The sequence below is a fragment of the Cuculus canorus genome, chromosome 8 (genome assembly GCF_017976375.1).
Source record: "Cuculus canorus isolate bCucCan1 chromosome 8, bCucCan1.pri, whole genome shotgun sequence".
Lineage (NCBI taxonomy): Eukaryota > Metazoa > Chordata > Aves > Cuculiformes > Cuculidae > Cuculus > Cuculus canorus.
In genome coordinates this window covers 33,574,958-33,594,005 of record NC_071408.1, presented here as the reverse complement: position 1 = coordinate 33,594,005, position 19,048 = coordinate 33,574,958, and the positions used below count along the sequence as shown (strand labels likewise).

Here is a 19,048-nt window from a genome sequence, read left to right as displayed (position 1 = left end):
CTTGTTTAGGATATCGGATATAAGGATCCAGCTAAGTGTCAAAACAAAGCAGGTCTGGGGCTTTTTAGGTTGCCAAAGCTCCAGCTATTGTAGCAAAGACAGGCAGAGCTGTCGAAATAAGCTTTGGTAAATGTTTATGGACAAGAGATTCGATTCTCACCTCCCCATCCCCTACAATACTTCTAGTGCAAGAAAGTTTCCCAGTTGTTGCCTTCAGGCTGAACCCTGGCCGAGACAGAGCAGGGCTGCAAGTGTGCCCAAGGGGCCAAGAAGGCCAATGGCATCTTGGCTTGTACCAGAAACACAGTGGCCAGAAGGACCAGGGATGAGATTGTGCCTCTGCACTCAAGAGCTGGAGAGGCCACACCTCGAATCCTGGGTTCAGTTTTGGGCCCCTCAGTACAAGAAGGACATTGAGGGGCTGGAGCATGTCCAGAGAATGGAACAGAGCTGCGGAAGGGTCTGGAGAACAAGGGTTATGAGGGGTGGATGAGGGACCTGGAGCTCTTTAGCCTGGAGAAAAGGAGGCTGAGGGGACACCTCATCACTCTCTACAACTCCCTGAAAGAAGGTTGTAGAGAGGTGGGCGCTGGGCTTTTCTCCCAAGTGCCAGGTGACAGGATGAGAGGAAACGGCCTCAAGTTGCACCAGGGCACGTTCAGACTGGACATCAGGAAAAATTTCTTCACTGAAAGGTTTCTCAGGCACTGGAATGCTGCCCAGGGAGGTGGTGGAGTCACCATCCCTGGAGGGGTTTGAAAGACACGTAGATGAGGTGCTCAGAGATCTGGTTTAGTGGTAGACAGGTACAGTTGGACTTGATGGTCTCAAAGGTCTTTTACCACCAAGCGATTCTATGATTCTATGAAAACCAAAGCAAACACTAAAATTTGCATAAGCTGTAGGGAGTGAACCGACAGGTAGGGTGCTAAAACCCACGGTTTGCCTTATCTGAAATTAGCTGCAGTGAAGATGGACAAATACACCACAAAACTGAAATGATGCTTAACAAGACAATGGAGATCTTGGCAATCTGATTGTTTTACCAACCCGACAGCGAGTATCCCTGGTTGTCTCAGTCTAAACACACATACCAGGACGGCACAATCTTGAGGAGAAGGGGACTGACACGTTCCCATGCCATTAGCCATGCATTTTGCTCCACGCTGCTGTCCCTTCCGACATCTTCCTGCACCCACCTCTGCCTTCCCAAAAACTCTGATATATCCTGCAGAGCTTCCCTGCAGCTCCCCATCCCATTCCCTCAGCTGGAAAAGAAACAATGCCAATGCTGTGGATGTTGACAACAAGTTACCTCCAATCAGCTGCTGCCCAGGGACTAGGGAGTACCCAGACTTGGGAAAAACAGCCGTTACTCATCAACCAGAAGGTGGTGACTTGACATGGGACTGTGCAGCTCTACCACAGCCCATGGCTTCTGGCGTCTAAAGAAAATCCTGTGCAACACTCCCATTTCCACAGCCCTCTTCATCTCCCCCACGCCACAGGGATGTCTTGTGGGGCTGCCAGATCCAGGTGCAAACTATGGACGCACCCCAGAGCAGAGCTGTGGGGCAAGCAGCAATCTGGGGCGTGGGGTCTGAGGGGGTGGCGCTTGAGCTCTGCCTCCAAAGCCCCAAACCACTCTGCTTCCTCTGTAGAAAAGACTGAAAAAAACCCTAGGCAGGGTTCTACTTAACCTCAAGAATCGCCCATAAAAATCATTGCCTGCCTGGGAAAGCATTTTACTTCAAAAGGCAGCAGATTCAGTTTATGTGCAGAAAAATCACATCACTTCTCTGCCCAGCTGCCGCAGAACATAAGGGAATGGGAGAGAGACCAATGCCTTATTGATCAAATCAATTCTAATTACACACCGAAAACTTTTCCACAGCTGCTTCATGAAATGCAAAGTTGATAACTGGAAAGTTTGGGGTTTCCTGCTCTGCAACCAAGGCCAGGATTTTATATATCCAATCACCGGAGGCAGTGGAATGTTATAATTGCATGCAAACAAAACTAGAGAAATGTATTATTTATTTCAATTTAAAATTTTCCTAAAACAGGCCCATAAAAAGCTGTGGACAGAATAACACAATATTACAGCTAAACCACAGCAGCACTAAAATAATTGGTCAACAAAGAGCTGTTTGTTCGTTTTTTTCCCTTGCAAATCTCTCCCTCTCCCCCTATCTTTACAGACTGAGGCACCAGGCAGTAATGTCACCAATTCAGAATGGCTCATAGAGTCACAGAATGCTTTGGGTTGGAAGGAACCTCAAAGCCTATCCAGTTCGAAGGCCATCTCCCACTGGATCAGGGGCTCCGAGCCCCATCCAACCTGGCCTGGAACTCCTCCAGGGATGGGGCAGTGGCAGCTTCTCTGGACAACCTGGGCCAGGGCCCCCCTCACAGCAAAACATTTCTTCCTAAGATCTCATCTCAATCTCCCCTCTTCCAGCTGAAAACCGTTCCCCCTCATCCTCTCCCTGCCCTCCCTGATAAAGAGCCCCTCCCCAGCTTTCCTGGAGCCCCTTTCAGCACTGGAAGCTGCTCTAAGGTCTCCCTGCAGCGTTCTCTTCTCTTGGCTGAACAACCCCAGCTCTCTCAGCCTGTCCTCAGAGCAGAGCTGCTCCAGCCCTCGGATCATCTCCGTGGCCCCCTCTGAACTCACCTCAATAGCTCCATGTCCTTCCTGTGCTGAGGACTCCAGAACTGGATGCGGGACTCCAGGTGGGATTTCGCTAGAGCAGTGTAGAGGGGCAGAACGCCCTGCCGGTCTCCACTACCCTGGATGCAGCCCAGGGTATGATCAGCTTTCATTTCTTACAGTATCTCCTTTTCACCATCAAGAGGCGCAAATACAGAATTAATAGACAACAGGTCAGGCCCATCTACAGAAGGAAAACCAGGTATTGGAGAGGCCAACTTTTCATCATTCCAGTCCAGTTCTTTCTAGGGTTTCTCAACTGTTGGAAGTGTTTCACTTCCCTACGAAACTCAATCAGGTATGGACAAGGATGGGCATACCTTACCCCTCTGATGCTGATTTGGTGCTCCAGCGTTCAGAGCCAGCCTCTAGGGGAACAAGAGAACAGCCACACTGAGATGGTGCTCCCTAATTCATGAGAGCATCACCTACCAAAGACAAGGAATGAAGCTTGAGGGAGCGACCACCTGTGAAGAATCTCATCCTACCTACCCAAAGAGCACGTCCTGAGACTCCAGTTGAGAACCGAAAGCAGGGAAATATTTCAAAACAACATCATATTGTGTCAAAACACAGGGCTAAGATTAATGTAGTCTTATTGAACTTGGTACGCATCCAGTAGGAAACAGGTCTATCCACAAGGAAACATGCCACGCAACATGACACTGAAGGTTTAAAGAAAGCACTGCTGCTTCTGACCCCGCTCAGATTTCTCTCTGCTGCAGTGAGTTTGCTGACAAACATCCACGAGTGCAGTCTCCTTCCTCACCCCATGCTGCCTTGGGCTTCACTGCTGGCAGCCGGAATGGGTTCAGGCTCGCAGGACGACCGGCTGGCTGGAAGCAGACACGTGCCTACGGGGATGGACTTTGGCTACCAGTAATGGACAAATCTCCCACCCAGGCAAATATATATGGGAACAAAAACAGTGAAAAAAATAAAGAAGTGCTATTTTCTACTTTCCGTATCTACTGTTAACATTAAAAGTGCCGCAGGAAGGACAGGCAGAAAGAACAGATAACCTGACATGAAAACGGTAACGCTGGAGCAAGGCATACGGAGTCCTTTTCATCACAAAGCAGCAGTCACATTGACATCTCTATCTACATCCAAGGAAAAAACTTCCTTCTGCCTTGAGGCAGCCTCGGCAACAGCACTGCTGCAAGCAAAATGCCGTTTATCTGGAGGGAATTTAAATAAATTCAATTAATTTGTCCATTAATAAACATCCAACTAGTGCTTCTGGTACTGAAACACACACACAGAATCACAGAATGCCTTGAGTTGGAAGGGACCCGCAAGGATCATCGAGTCCCACTCCTGTCCCCGCACAGGACAACCCCAACATTTACACCGTGTGTCTGAGGGCATTGGACAAATGCTTCTGGAATACTGTCTGGCCTGGCACCAGTGGAAACAGCCCTTGCTCTCCCATCTCCTCGCCACACCGTGGTGCTTCCTCGGCTGGTGACAGTCCCTCTCCCCTCAGGCACACAGCAGGTCCCTTGTGTGGGTGCGGGAGCAGCCCTGCCCTCCCTCTGCCCTCGCTGCCAAGCACAGCCAAAACAACATCCACAGAACTCGATATGCGAGCAGGAGAACCTGCAGGGAGCCGCTGCAGCGTGGCTGGAGCAGACCTCAGTACTAACTTAGGACTTGATCCGTAGGCAAGTATCCAGGGAAGGCTGTCATTTGTCACACGTCTGGAACCAGCACATTGTCTCCCAGAGGCTGAGGGATGCTTTGAAACTCTCGGCCATTCAGGACATCCATCTCTGGTCTGCCCTCTGGCAGCCCTTGTCAAAAATCAACTTTGATTTTGTCAAAAATTGATTTTGTCTTCGTTGATTTGCTTTTCCCCAGCGAGCTCCTCCCCGTCTCACCCTCTGCGTCTGCCACCAGCTCACACACATCGAACACAAAGGACCGCTGGCACCAGCTACCGCTTGGCACTCACTCCGCGAGCAGATCAGAGCGGGCGGACACGTTAGCTCCCAACATTAGCTTTGGCATAGATACATTTTTGTAATTAACTCGGAGTTGATGCATAGTAAGTAAATCCATCGGCTTGCCTACCTCCGGAGAGCGAACACTGCCTTCCACCGCACAGAGGAGCTACATGCCAAAATGCCAGCAAAGCAGGACACAAACGAGACCAACCAAGCAAGCAAATCCACCCTTTCTTGGAGCCTTTCATTCCCGCTTCCAGAAGGGCAGAGCTGCTGCTTATTATGTGCCTAGAGCAAACAAACAGTTGTTAAATCAAATCAGAGGCACATCACTGCAACATGATCTAAAACAAACCACCTATGTTTGAGGATATCACTATTTCCCCTGGTGTTTCAGGGTTCTGCAGCTGCAGAAATCCCTCTAAAAAAAATAATCAGAGGAGCTTAGAGCCTATGCTCCCACAGAAGAGGTTTTCAGATGCTAATATATGATCTATACACACGCATTCCAGCCCAGCAACCAGCTCAGAACACTCGCACAGGAAAGCCCTGAGCCATACTTCTACATTTTGCTGACTGAGCTCTATTATTTTCTCTTCCTTCCCAACTGTACCAGCAAAAACCGTACTGCAGAGTCCTGCTAGTGGCTGAAATTCTTCTGTCTGCATAAGCTGCTTCTTTCATAGCACCCAGTTTAAACAGCACCAGCAGAAACATCCCTCTCACAGCTGGAGGGGCACCTCAGGAGGAAATGGTGAGACCGGGGAGCAAAAGCGCGCATGCAGGAGGCGTGAAGGCAAAGGCAAGCATTGCATCAGCCTGGCTTATGTCTACAGAAAAAGGGAGGAAGCAGTAACTGCCATCACATCGAGCTTGTGCCAGCAGAAACTAAACTGCAAAGTCACAGCCCTCCTACAAGAAGCAACAGCAGCACAATTGTGCACACAGGTCAGGCTGACCAACTCGACTTTGACAGGCATGGCATTTTGTTTCCTATTTGGATTTCTGTTTTGGCCTTGTGTGAAATGTATAATCATGATAAAAAATACAGACTGCCTTAAAGCATAAGCGCAAGCCTTTCCATTTATGTCAGGTAGATACTAATCCCATTTCCCCCAAGAGATGATTAAGGGTCAGCTGGGTTAACTGCTTCACTACTAGTAAGACACGTGATCACCATTTCTTTGCTAAGCCCATCTCACAACTCCAAACCATCTGTCAAAGCCTCTTACAGGTAAAACCATCCATGTATTTCCCTATCCAGGAGTAAACAACTTCTCCACGCTTCCTAATGAGCATCCTTATAACGCAGACTCATCCCGGCTAGGTGAAAAATACTCAATATTAAGAATACAGAAGTGTAGGTTTAGAAAACAACAAAAGCATTTAAGAGCAATTTGGTTCAGTTATAAAGACAGCCCTGCCTGTGTTTCTACTCAAACAGAAATCTCTGCCTCTCTTCCATTAAACCCCGATCTGCTGCAGGTTATCCAGCCTGCCACATCACATCAACGCAGAAACCAGTAAGGCCTGGCTGCAGAATTTAGGTCAGCTTGTCTGCGGAGCACATAAGGTCTTCCACGCAGCCATGAGTTTCCTAGTTATGCTTCAGTAATCCCTCTTCATCCTGCTATGCAGCGATTTTACTAGTGGGTGCTAGCTCTCCTCTGGCTCCCCAACAAAGACTCTCCACAGGAGGGATGTTTGCAGGGAATGAGCCACTATCTCTTCCTTGGGAAGCAGGAAGCTGGCTGTTGAATCAAATAAACGCTGATTCTTATTTCCCAAAACAAAAAAGTGACAGATTCCCAATGAACACTAGAGGACTTCCCTCTTTCAACCACACAAGGAAAGATAGAATCAGGCAGAGCTGGAAATTACATTAAGAATAATTTACTTAAAAAACCGTCTAGGCAAAACTCCACTGTTTCCACCTGGGTCAATACACTCAAAATAACATCTAAATGTGACTAATAAATTCTGACGGACGCTGGTATTTCTGGAGAGAAAGCACCACTCGAGGTGACAATCACTGTGCCTCTTCAAAGAATGCTCCCCTTGAGAAGTGAATCGCAGTCCACTGCCATCCCAAGCACTTTAAAAGCACAGGTGACTAGTAGCCCTGCTCTTAAGGAATCTCTAAATGCGCATAAAAATATGCCGAGTCTCTTCAGAACACGGTCCTTGGAACAGGAGTTCCACAAGAAGTACAGTTATGTAAGGAAAATATAATAAATCAAATACAACGAACCAAAACCTTGAACTCCTTTGCCCATCCTCATACAACACGATGCTAAGTCTTCTTAAGTATGACAACTCGAAAGATGCAAATGCAAGAATAAATATCATTTTCCAGGAACAGTTATGGGAATCTCAGCAAATAAAAACACAGTCAGCAACCTGACAATTGTTTTTGTCTTGAAGCCCACCAGCTGCAGGGGTTGCTAAATAACACGGTGCTCCTTAAAAGCTGGCACTTGTGTCTCCCTGTTACAGCAAAGAATGAAACTCTGTCCTCAAGACATCAAACTGCTCTTCCACATTCAAACACGCAAGAGTATTCCTATTCCACTCCTTCCAACTCATACGGAGCCTGGATGCAGGTACTGGCAAACACGTACTGAGCTGTACTGCACGTTAGATGCATAAATCAAACACCCAGAAAAGGGAAAGGTGCTTTTGTTCGTTTACCTCGGATCCATTTCAGAACTCAAGCACATAACGTGCACCATGCCAGGCACGCAGATGACGTAGCTGTCATTGCTGGGCCACCACCGTACCACATATTAGCAAGCCTTTTTAAGGAACAGCACTGTAATTACATAATTAATGATCGTCTCCAACTTCCCTTCCGGCCAGCAGACAGCTTTTCCCACTCCCAGCTCAGTACCTGATCAGGCTGTGCTTCTCCTCTTCCTCCTCTGGCTCCAGCTGGGCTGAGCTCCGGCTCCAGCAGGTTCTGGTGACGGGAACACCACGCCAGGTGATGACAGTCACTTTCTCATTTTGACAAGCGCCGCAGACTCTTCCTGTATAAAGCAAAACCGCTGTGAATCAAAGGGGCCGAACAAAGTGTTGACGCTCACAAGGTGTCAGAGAAACGCCATGCTGTGACACAGAAGCAGGACATTAGTCATTCCTTTGCCACCAGTGCCTGATCTCTGGGGAAGGGTGAGCACACTCTTATTTTCATAATTCCAGAAATACTCTAAATGAGTTGTTTTATTCTTGAAAAGCGGAGATCCCTCCAACTAGCGATTTCCCACATATTTTTTCAAACACATTGGCTCACCCAGACTTCACCAAGAGCGCTGCTATTTCTATGTCACTGCTTCCCTACACCACCGTAAAAGCCAGCAGATCACAATGATGTCGCAGCCGTGCACTGCATACGCTCCACAAAACCGCTCTGATCACATTTGAACTGCCACGTTATCTCCACCACAGGATGAACACAACAGAGAAGAAATGGGATTCTCCTCTGCCCTCTTTTAGCCCAACACTTCCACCAGCCAAGACCTCTGCTTTCACCTCCAGCAGAGCAGAGCCCGGAGATGGAAAGCAACAACTCAGCAAAAGGAACAGTCAGACTCCATCAGGTAATTCACGAGTATTTATTTCAGTTTGGTGCTTATTAAGTATGTCTTGTTATAAATCAAGTATTTTGCAGTAACTGCCCCCCGACAAACACCAAGAAAGCCACTGTGTAGCCTGATGCTGCTCCATAGCCGAAACGAGCGCCTTAGCAACAGACACAACGCTACGCGGCTCTCTGTGCACAGCCACTGCCTCGCCGCCCTTCTCATGCACCCCCTGCCCTGGCTGCACCCCGAGCAGCACTGCGGGGCCCCAAGCCCTTCCCAGCACCAGGAACAGGAGCAGCCCCTCAGCACCGGGAACGCCCGCAGCCAGGGCTCAAAGGCGAGGACAACCAGCTGCACCCCTGCTTCAGCCCACTGCCCCCCAGCAGGGCTGCTCTGCCCAAAGCCGAGCTGCTCCCGAGCCACTGCAGAAACAACCCAAAACACAGACATGCGCATCCCTCCTCATTTGTTTTCCGAGGCCTTTTCAGGGCTGGCACTCGCTGGCACTTAGAAGCCCGTAGGAACAAGCCCTGTGTCACGCTTTCCACTGAGAGCATTTTAAAGGTCAGCAGGAACCTGCTGTTCCAGGTTTCTTCTTAGCGGTAGAGAACGAGGCTAAGGAGACTAAGGAGATGGGGAAGGCGCTACCAGATACACAAATAAAATACGTATCTCAAAAGAATTTCCCCCTTCAAAGAGGTCAGGGTGGTCAAGTGGTCTCAGGAGAACTAAATCCCTTTGCAGCATTCATCACCGGGATGTGAGGTTGCAGAGAAAGTTGGGTTTTAAATGCATGGAGGGGAAAAAGCTCTGACAAAGGTCTATCGCGAGCAGGTTTCAGAAGAGACCTTTGGCTCGTACTTGAGCTCTAACAGAAAATGCTCTCATAACCCCCTTGGCTGTTTCCATAACCTTTTTTTTGAGGTCAGAGCCCCACGTCTAAGCAGAGCTCACCGTGCCCTTCAATCCTTCCTTGGCAGCCACCGCAATAGCAACAGGTTGTGAAAACAGAAGCCAAAGGCCGTTCCCGTCTCCAAAGCAGGAGGGCTGCCTTTTGTGAAAATGTGGGAGGGCCACCTTTAATGAAAGGTGTCAGGAGAAGCTGAACATCACCACCACCACACGTTGCAAAGCAGGGAAGAACAGGACAGTTTGTTTTCCAGAGCTCCATCACAATGTGAAGGACTGCTGAGGTCCATCACCATCCCCTTCCCAGGACAGCACAGGAGCTGGGACATACTCAGAGGAGAGGTAGAGGGAAACCAATGAAAACACATACTCCTTGATTTTGCGTTTCTAAAAAGATACTAAAGCAGAAATTCTCATATAAATCACATTGGTACATAAGCAGATGCTTGCACAAAGTCAAAACCACTGAAGGAATCTTCCCCACAGTTTTTGCCACAGAAATCCTCCTGGATTTTGTTCCAAACCCCATTTGAAGAATTCTCTCTACGCTTCCTCCATAAGCTCCCGCTCCCATTTTTCAAGTGAAAATCTCAATTTATTAAAACAAAGCAACATCGTACTTACAGAAGCATCTGCTCCGATACGAGAGCTCACACCCAGTCTTCTCAGAGCCAGTGTGTGGGACAGTGGGAACGAAGAAGATGAAATAAGGAGCACATGTACCACTTCTAGGCCTCTCTGGCACTCATTCCCTTAACCCTTGTATCTTTCCAGCCCCTTCAGCACAGGGAAGCACTTGCACCCCACATACACCGGGGCGTTGGCATCCCCCACTGCGAGTTTTATCTGGAACACAGCCAGGCACTTGGCACTTCAGGCGTAACACACGCAACCTCCGGATGACACATCCTATATCCTGCAGCCTACATGTAGCTGCCTTCATGCCTACAGTCACTTGATCAAACATCTTTTCTACTCAGGAAAACATTATTTTCTGTTGCACTTAACAGGGGTTGCATTAAACAGGGAAACAATCATTGCTAACAGAGTGAAAAAAACCAGATGATGCACTTACAGCGTAAATTATTAGGAATTCTGTAAACAAAGGAGGACAAAAATCACACTATTTTGGGGAAGAAGTAGAGATACGGGGGAAAAAAACCTAGCTAATAAAGTAAGTGAAGGAGCTGCAGTCACTAGAGGTTTCATTTCGGCACAACCTAATAATGTTCAGTTCCACTGGTATCTTTGACTACCCAGCAAGCAGCAGACATTTGTCAATCGCTTTGGTTAAAATGTCATCTTCCTCCCTTGCTGCTGCAGAACAAAAACAACAAACCAACACACAGGAAAAATGCCATGCCAGCAAGAGAGAAGCAAACCCCAAACTGGCACAGAAACCTACTGCAGAAGCAATGTCCAAAGCAGCGTGTAATCTAACCAGATAAATACCAGATTTGCTTGCTGTCGGAGTTAGGTTTCGCAACCAGCTCGAACTAACTCGTGGCCACGCTGCTCCCCAAGAGAGCGGTGGCCCAGGGACACACTCCCACCCTCCCATGGTGTGTGCCAGGAGAAGCGTCCTGCCCGACCCATGCAGAGGCAGCTGGGCAGGAAGGCAGGACTGCCCCTTTCCACAGTGCTGCGAGCTCAAATGTGCTCCAGCTGCTCTTGAAACCACAAGCTCTTGGGAAAGCACCTTGGGCACTGCTCCTCTTCCATGGGAGCCTACAGGAAGCCACTGCTACTCCCTGCAGAGTTCATGGCCCATACTAGGGCCCCACATGCCACCCAACACCCCCTCTATTTCAGGACTTGCTTGCAATTATTTCCTTTTCTTCGTGGCCACCTCCTCTTCCCCTTTCCAGTGCAAACTTCTCCCTGCTTCTTCTCTTCCATCGCAGAAGGCAGGAATACAGAATCATAGAATGGTTTGAGTTGGAAGGGACCTCAAAGCCCATCCAGTTCCACCCTGGGCAGGGACACCTCCCCCTGGATCAGGGGCTCCAAGCCCCATCCAACCTGGCCTGGAACCCCTCCAGGGATGGGGCAGCCACCACTGCTCTTAAATTCACCTCTCAATCCAGGTGCATCCTAAATCAAATTACACTAGAAATAAACAAAGTGTAATCACAAATTTTAACCACTGATAATAAGAGTCTTGTCCAAGCCACTTCATTTGTCACGTCACCTGATCCACTAGTAGTACAGTTGTATCTCATTCTCAGTCCACTCTTTTTTCCAAGAGCCACTCTTCTCCGGTTATTCTCGTTGGACACTTTCTACCCACTTTCCATCAGGTAGCACTGATCAAACTCACCATTCCTGCAGCATTTGTGTATCTGCATTCCTCTGCTTCCTTGTTTGAAGAGTCAGCAGATTTGTTGTCAGAAGGATAGGAAGGGAGAGGAGCAAAACTATCAAGCCAGTCTTCCCTTTCTGTCCGCTAACAATGCCAACGAGACAAAACAGTGAAAGAATTTAGCATGGGTTATAAAACAGCAAATATTGCTTTGAAAAAACTCAATCGCATGAAAAGTTTCGTTTCCCTTTTGTCAGTTCCCCTTCTAAGCTAGGTAGCTTCGGCTTTATTTCTTAATTTAATTAGACAGAAAGCAAGGACATGAAAGTTTCTGGATGGCAGCCATTGAGAGGAACCCTGCATGGAGACTTCTCAGTTTGTATTTTTAAACACCAGTCAGATTAAGCGTGAAGTCTGCTTCCTTCGTGCATCTTTAATGAAGGCAATTGCTAAAGCATGTGGAAAGTGTGTGTAACCATAGTGGTGCCTCAAAACAAAGCAAGCTCCTGCACCACCTTTCACACTTCTCACTCAACCTATAATGCAGACTGTCAGGCCAAAATACTTCCTGCCCCCCCCTTTCCACCGACCCGCACTCCAAGCACCACATACAGATATGCAAGGTGGACTTTTTTAAAATCATTCATTGACATTTGCTCCAGTTTAGTGGACAAATTTATACTGAACAATCCAAATGACATCAGCTTAACAGCATGTTCCTCTGTGCACAACTGCAAAGGTGGCAAAATGTCTGTTGCATAATGCTTCTCTATAAAATATTCATATTCACAGAGGAAGCTGCTGAACTGAAAGGTTATTTTCAATGATTAGCGAGTCAGTGTTGTATAAGCTTGGGGTTTTTAATCAGTGTATTTGAGATAGACAACAAACTCTACTTTTTGTTGACAAAACATGACAAAATCAACTCTGCGTGTGCACACATCAAGGTATGTGAGAGATGTCCCTGCAGTCACCAGCTTTTCTTCTGACTTGAAGGTACTGCAGCCTTACAGAACTGCCACCGCCTCCAGCGCACACAGCTCCAGCCAGCCTGCACTAGGGCATTACAGGCACGAGTGTGCTTTACACAAACTCTCACACCAGCTGGAAGCAAGTTTCTTTTCCTTCCTATCCTGCAGTGGCTGAAGAACAGATAGATGTTCAGATACCCTATTCATATACACATCCTATGCCCTTGTTTCCCCCTTAGAACTATAATCTCAAGTTGGAAAATTACTGTAGCAAGAATAAAGTGCTTCAAACAAAGTCCACCCAGAAAAACAACGCTGCTTTTAGCGGGCACGTTGGTATCTGTGGCATTGGCCGGACTTGAAAACACTAGAGGTGCGGCAACCGTGCCTTCTGTAGAACCCAAGGGCATCAGGAACAGCTTTTGGAGCGAAACTTATCTCAGTGCTGACTTGTAAAGAATGAAGTCCAAGAGAGTTAAGAGAGCATCTTGGCTGTGGCTCTGTAGCCATCAGGTTGCACAGGGCGGGTAGGAGCCTGCCTTGCTGCTCGATTGCAAGGGCTGTAAAGAGCCTTCACGTTTGTTTTTTACCTTTGTGTGTCTCTTTACTTAACAAATCTAGGGAAAGAGACTGTCTAGAGCATCACCAGTCTCCAGCAGACACTTTGGGACACTGTTTGCTGTAGGTCTCATTGTTTTTACCGGTCTACAAGTAAGACACCTGAAACAGCAACAGACACCCGTACTGAGGCAGCCGCACCATGGTCTCGACACACAGGGGAAATCACCAAGAGACACAACCCAGACAGAATAATCTGAGCAGAGAGGGATTTTAAAACTCCAGTTTGGGAATTGTGCGGGTTTTTTTCATGTTTAAATGCACAATAGTTTGAAGAGATGTTTGATAGGAAAAGTTAGCAACAGCATTTGATTACCTGTTATGCCCAGCCCTTTGGTCTGAGAAATCTTCCGTTGTGTCCTCCTGGTCTTCAAAGGAGACAGAACACCTAAGATGCCTAACATTTAACAAAAGGACTGCATACAGGGACCGAGCTCCTTTTTACCGCTCAGAAGGAATGAGTCTGGTCACAAGAACCGGACAATTTCTTTTTCAGTTGATCACACAATACAAAATGCAGGACCGTGGCGAATAAAGGGGATTGTTATCCCCGTGCGCTGCTGACTGCCACGTGCTTTCAGCCTGGTTAATTTTTCTGCTTCTCCATCGGTTGCCTTCACCAAGGAAAAGGTCTCTTAAAGGACAAGAATCTGAGCAGCAAATAACTTCCCTCCTCCCCTACGGGTGGGTGAATTTTACACCATGATTGCTTCTGAAGTCTTGAATATCACAACTACTTCAGCCTTTAAACAAATCACTTCTGAGGAAAGAGCTCAAGTGGAAAGAAGGAAAATTATAGGTAGCAACAGTTTTGAGACTACATAAGCATGTTCTTATATCCTGATTTATACTCAAAGAGGAGGAAGAAGAAAGGGGAAGGTATTTATTTCAAAACAGTACCAGCAAACGGGTCCCTGGTGCAGCCATACTCTCTTCCCATAGTACTACTTGCCTCCAAGTATTGGACAAAAGTGGCATTTTGCTGGTTTGATTGCAAGAAACCAAGCTTCCTCCTTCCAAGGATATCTCCCTGACCACTCTGGCAGCTGCTACACGAAGGCCTTCGAGCTTCTCTTCCCACCTGAACCTGTTCTTGCAAGGCTGGAAGAATGCAGCTGAAGAGAACAGAAATAAGTGAAAAGGGCTTCAATTCTTTAATTAAAGGAATTTGTGGCAAGAGAAAGACTGAAGCAGTGTCAATTAAAATTAATGATGCGGAAATGAGTATTACTGCTGGCATTACAAAGTGCCAACTTGACTTGTGACGCACTTTCCGTTTTAAACATGCCAAAACCCAAGATGATTCTCAAGAAGTTACACACTAGAAATGCTGGCTTTGTTCTTTCCTAAATTTGTTTGGAATCTCTGAGGAGAAAAATCATTTGGCAAGCAATCAGCACCTATTCTTTGTTACGTGGTTGAAAGAAAATTGCCCTCAATTTTCTTAGACCAACAGATCTCATGCCAAACCCATCTCCAACATGAGCAAGTCAACCTGGAAAAAGCTTAGCTCAAAGTGTTCCCAAGGCATAGAACAGCTTTGAAACAGTTATTGCAATCAATTCTACGAACATAATGCTGGTTGATGCTAGAAAACTGTATTTTACAAACATCCTTATCCACATTTCAGCCCTTTTCTGGCAAATACAAGCGTAGTTCCACAGCACCTCAACATCCCAGCCAAGAATAAACATTTTCAAGATCAAGCACCTTTACTGCGACCTCAGAGAGCCTTTGCATGCGTGCAGTCATGAGACCATATACGCATGGAAAATTAGTCATGGGCACAAGCCTTTGCATGGTGAAGTCCACAGACTCTTCACTACTTGTTATAAGAAAATGTTTAAAATGTCACTTATGCAAAAGCACAGACAATTCTGCATCCAAATGTACGGTTTCTGAGGAGAATTATTTGCATTTCTCTTAATACACCAATAGCGGTTTTTTTTCTAGGATATGATCGTCCCACTGCCAAGAGGCAATAACTGAATAAATAATATATACAGAAAGAAAGAGGGAAAAACCCCAAAAGGAGAACTGTGTAGTCTCATTCCAATGCTAGCAAGAAAAGGAGAAATTTAAACAGCAAAAACTGCAATAACATGTTTTGCCCTTTCCACTTTATATAGCAACATCCGAATATAACGTAAACACTACTAACTGTGTTTTATGAATATTTAGGGATCTCCAGCAAGCTTATGCATTAATTGGAAGATGCAGATTGCTCTTCTGAAAGTAAAGGAGAAACCTTCAGTTTGTTATTTGGTAAAATCCTGACTCTGGAACCTTCCTGTGTTTGCATCCAATTGAGGGACCAGTTTACTGGGTTCCCCTACGACACAATCTGTGACTCGAGCTTGGTAAAACAGCCATCACCAGCCCCACGATGATTAAACGCTCTAAGGCTCGGGACACGCAAATGCCCTTGGCGATCGCGGTGTCCACGTACCTGCACCAAAACTCCCCTCTGGCTCTTGGAGGAGCTGGAGGAAGCAAAGGGAGGCCCTGGGCTGAGGTGCTGAGTCAGCACTCTGCCTGCCAGACACGCCAAGCCAACGCACCGGCACGCAGCAGCCGGACACACTGACACGGCAGCCAGCGTGCTGTCGGAGGAACAGAGGGGAAAAAGAAACTCAGCCGGCAGTACAGGACCCGATTCGAAATCCACTTACGCCCACCAGCTTCAACAGCCTTCGAACGGGACCTCAGTGCGCAGCGGGAACGGGAGGACTTGGAGAAACTAAAAGAACTGACTTCAAGGCAGGAAATTTCAGTAGTCGCTTCTTATACAACTGCACCAAACCACAACACGCGTGGTCGCAAGCGCTTTAGACCACAAGGACGTACGCACCCTTTTCTCCACTAGCCTTTATCTTCTTACCCTCCCGTCCCCGGCAGGACCTCCTGCAAGCGCCTCACCAACAGCATTAGCTTTCCTCTCGCTCTCCAGGCACTCGCTGGAAAGCTGACCACAACTGCATGACCCGCGCGTGGAATCTCCATTCCACCAGCCACCTCCTGCTACCGAAGAGACCGAGGCTCATCTCGGGAGACAGGCACGCCGGGCGAAGAAAGAACTGGGATACAAGGACCATGTTTCATGTGTGCAGCTACATCTGAGTGCAATGTAGTTTATCCTTCCTCAGCAAGCGCCCGAGTGCTTTCACTCTCTTTGCATTGTTTTTATACAGGTTTGCTCCTATTAATAATTACCTCCCCGTGACAGCAGCACGCAGACTTTCTCCTCTGCTGGTGCTGCTGCTTTAGAATTCCTCCTCCAGGTTTCCACACACTGGACAGATTACCATCCCCTTCGGCCGTCAGGACTGGTACCGATATCTACTGTGCACATCTGGATCTTATAAAACAAATTACTGCTGAACACTGCGCCCTTCCCCACGTCACCTCACGTGGCCTCTGTAAACTCTGGATCTTTATCAAAGTAATCTCAAAAGCAAATAACAGTATCGATTTAAATATTCCTTGGCGATTAGCGTGCAAGAAAATAGAGCCCACAGAACAGACGAGTGTTTTTCACACTAAGCAAGAGACAGGCAAAGCACCAAAGGAGTCGAAAGGCAACGCTCGCTCAGAAACACCCGAGAAAATGGTGTATGGCGCAGAGCACACAGCCCCAGTGCCATATCCCCAGGTCGGGACCTCATAAATCAGTTCCAACCAACAATAAAAGGTTTACAAAGGGGATTTGTAAATCACAAAGAGTGAACAGGACCCTGGCCTCCAGCGGGGCCGGGTGAATTAATTTAAGATGGTAATCAAGAGCAAACAACACAACACTAACCTCCTGTAGTACCAATGCTCACCCTGAGCCTGAAGAAAGGGGCTTTCCGCTGCCACCAGGAAGAGGGGAGAAAAACAAAAGGGGAGGGGAGAAAACAAAAAAAGGGGAAGAAAAAGAGAGGAAGGGAGGAAAGAAGTGAAGGGAGAAAAAAAAGGGATGGGAGGAAAAAAAAAGGACAAAGAAGAAACAGAGACTTATCGACCCCATCTGGAATGAGTGCTTTGTCGATAGCTCAGAGCCGCGGGATCAGCGCCGTTCCTGCAAACCCTCCCGTGCTGCAGCCCCTCTGCCCGACCCGGGGCACGGCCGCTGCCCTGCCTTCCTACCACAGACAGACAATGCTGAGAAACCACCAAACCCACTTCTCTACACCAATTTTCTTTCCACAAAGCTGTGCTGACGGTGCCCGCCAGCAGCAGGTACCCCATCGCCCGCGCGGACGGCGCTCACGGCCGGCTCGGCCGAGCCCCATCGCCCCCCAGCACCACCATCACAGGAAGCACCGCTGAGGCCCCCGCCAGCGCACCCCCCGCGGGCTGCCACCGCCGTCCTCCATTTTCGAGCCGGAGTCACCTACCTCATGGCTCCGGCACACTGGGAGCATCCAGAGGAGGAGCTGGCAGAGGCTGCTGGGAACGCGCGGCCGGCATCCCCCGCGGAGCTGCTGCTCGCAGGGATGCTGAGCGGCTCGCAGCTCCCCGTGCCCGCATCCGTGCTCGCGGCGCAGCCCCCGCACGGGGCAGGAGGCGAGGGGAGGCTGCGGGCAGAGGAGCGGCCGCGCCCGGCGCAGGGGTGCTCGGGGAGCAGGAGCCGCTGATGCCGAGCGCCGCGGAGCAGCGGGGAGGGAGGCGCCTCAAAATTCCGCTGTTTTTCTCCTGGAGGTGTGTTTTACTGACAGGTTTGGTCCCCTTCCATGTGCGCGTGGCGCACGGCAGGGGCGGGTGACGCCGCGGCCACGGAGCCCAGCCGGCAGCCCGGCACGGCCCCGGCTGCAGCCGCCTGGCGAGGGGCTCCCTCCGGCCAGGAGCACCTTCCGCCTCCCGGCACCATCACACACGGCCGCAGCCGCCGTGCTCCGAGATGCCTCGGGCTCACCGGGCTGGCGGCCACGCTGGCAGTGAAGGCAGAGAGAGGGGAGAGGGGCAGAGAGGGCAGCAGGGAGAGGAGGGGAGCAAGGGAAGGGGAGAAAGAGGGGGAGGAAGGGGTAAAGGGGGAAGAAGAGGAAGGGGAGAAAGAGGAGGGGGGGAGAGGAGGAAGAGGAGCAGGGAGAGAGGAAAGAGGGGACAGAAGAGGAGAAGGGAGGGGGGAAGAGAAAAGGAGAGGGGGAAGAAGGGAGGAGAGGGGGAAGAGGGAAATGAGAGGAGAGGGAGAAGAGGGAGAAGAAAAAGCAGGAAGAGGAGAGGGGGAAGAGGAGAAAGAGGAGAGGGGGAAGAGGAGAGGAAGAAGAGGAAAAAGAGGGGAGGGGAAGGAGGAAGAAGGGGAGGAAGAGGAGGAAGGGGGGAAGAAGAGGAAGGGGGGAAGAGGAGGAAGGGGGGAAGAGGAGGAAGGGGGGAAGAGGAGGAAGGGGGGAAGAGGAGGAAGGGGGGAAGAGGAGGAAGGGGGGAAGAGGAGGAAGAGAACCAGGGAGAGGGGAAAAAGAGGAAAAAGAAGAGGAGCAAGGAGAGGGGGGAAGAAGAGAAGGGAAGAGGGGGGAGAGGAGAGAGAAAAGAGGAGAGGAGCGGGGGGTAGAGGGGCAGGGAGAGGAGCGAGAAAAGGAGGAAAAGAAGGGAGAGAGAGGGGAGGGGGTGCAGGGGACCGAGCGCGGGGCGCCGCGGGTCTCACCTCGCTCCGGGACCCGCTGCGGGAGCCGCGGCGGCGCGGGGCGGGCACAGCCCGGGGGGGACGGGCACAGCCCCGGAGGGACGGGCGGCCCCGCCCCGGTCCCAGGTGCAGCGGCCGGTGCCGCGGGGAGCTGCGTGTGCGCTGCCGGTAGCGGTCGAAACCCCTCCGGGAGCGGCAGAGCGCAGCGCGGGCAGCGATCCCCATCCGTGTGCAGCAGAGCTGGGGCAGTGCCTCCCGCTCACAGGCGTGTGGATACATCTCCCCAGAATCTTAAGCGTGTTCTGTTACTTCCCAAGGCCTCGCTGTAATGTCGTTGTGAACTTCAGTCCCATCTCTTGCTACTTTGGAGCTGAGACCTTCTGCCTAACTTGCAAAAAACACA

The 19,048-nt window shown here is 49.4% G+C and overlaps 1 protein-coding gene across 1 annotated transcript in view; it reads right to left on the bottom strand.

Annotated features, from left to right (window-relative positions):
- Positions 1 to 18,011, bottom strand: part of LRRC8D (leucine rich repeat containing 8 VRAC subunit D) — a 48,430-nt gene extending 30,419 nt beyond the window's left edge. The window contains exons 1-2 of the mRNA XM_054072788.1: positions 17,423 to 18,011; positions 7,550 to 7,688 (exon numbers count right to left, since the gene is read on the bottom strand). The gene's annotated coding sequence lies outside the window, so the exon portion shown is untranslated. The remainder of the gene's footprint in view (positions 1 to 7,549; positions 7,689 to 17,422) is intronic.
- Positions 18,012 to 19,048: the final 1,037 nt, after the last annotated feature.